The sequence below is a fragment of the Hipposideros armiger genome, unplaced genomic scaffold (assembly GCF_001890085.2).
Source record: "Hipposideros armiger isolate ML-2016 unplaced genomic scaffold, ASM189008v1 scaffold_1003, whole genome shotgun sequence".
NCBI lineage: Eukaryota > Metazoa > Chordata > Mammalia > Chiroptera > Hipposideridae > Hipposideros > Hipposideros armiger.
The window spans coordinates 108772-109702 of record NW_017732353.1 but is presented as its reverse complement, the minus strand read 5'-3'; the positions used below and the strand labels follow the sequence as shown (position 1 = coordinate 109702).

At 38.6% G+C, this 931-nt stretch overlaps 1 protein-coding gene across 1 annotated transcript in view; it reads left to right on the top strand.

Annotated features, from left to right (window-relative positions):
* Positions 1–931, top strand: part of RMND5A (required for meiotic nuclear division 5 homolog A) — a 73315-nt gene that overhangs the window by 18805 nt on the left and 53579 nt on the right. The gene's annotated exons all lie outside the window — the stretch shown is intronic.

Genomic DNA, 931 nt, shown 5'->3' with positions numbered 1-931 from the left:
TCTTAGTGATGCCTAATCTTTGGGCTTTTTCTATTTTATTTTTTGTTTTAAGGGACTAACCTAGAATGGACTCTGGATTATAGCTCTATGAGAGCTGAGCTTTCTTTTAGGTATAATTAGGATTATCTTTACTAAATAGATTTCTTTGTATTTATCTACATCAAAACTGTGTGCCATTTTGCTTTCCACTTAATTCCAAATTTAGCCCTCTGCCCATTTTATGGAGTTAACTTTTAATAATTCAAAAGAGCTAAAATGCAATATGTGTAATATTTATAAACTGGTATATTTAACATTTTTCCTACCTCCAGAATATTCATAATAATGTTAAGTCAGGTCTTTGTGATTTCTGGGGACTCCTGCTATTTATTTCTACCCAAATTCTCTAGTTTTAGATCGTGAGGTTTTCAGCCCTTTTGGAAATCTGAATAATTATCATCACGCCAATGTGTTTCTGTATTGTGCCTCACCATTTTTTTATAGAGTGCCCTTAATTATAGTGGGTCTCATCTCTCATGTGTTTGACTCCTAGGCAGCATGTACTTCATGGTGTAATTGAACCTTTAAATTACCTTCTATAAACCAAATGAGCAGACATATCAGTGTTGTAGCTGATATGTCTATATCAGCTGCCTATCAACCAGCTGTTTAGTTTTAGCAGTTATCTTTTTTTTTCTTTTTTTTTTTAATTGGGGAGTTGGGAGAGGGGAACAGTGCTGGGGAATGGGGAAAGGGGAACAAACAAGTTGCTGTCCTTTTGTTCTTCAGTCTAGTTGTGGAGGATGTTGCTTCACTGGCCCATGTTGGTATTATTGTGCCCTTCCTGGGTGAGGCAGATCGGTGGCCAGACTCTGGATGGCCGCTCACGTTGGCTGCTGGCCACACACAGTAGCTTATGGCAGCACACTGCAGCAGAGGCTGCAGCCTACGC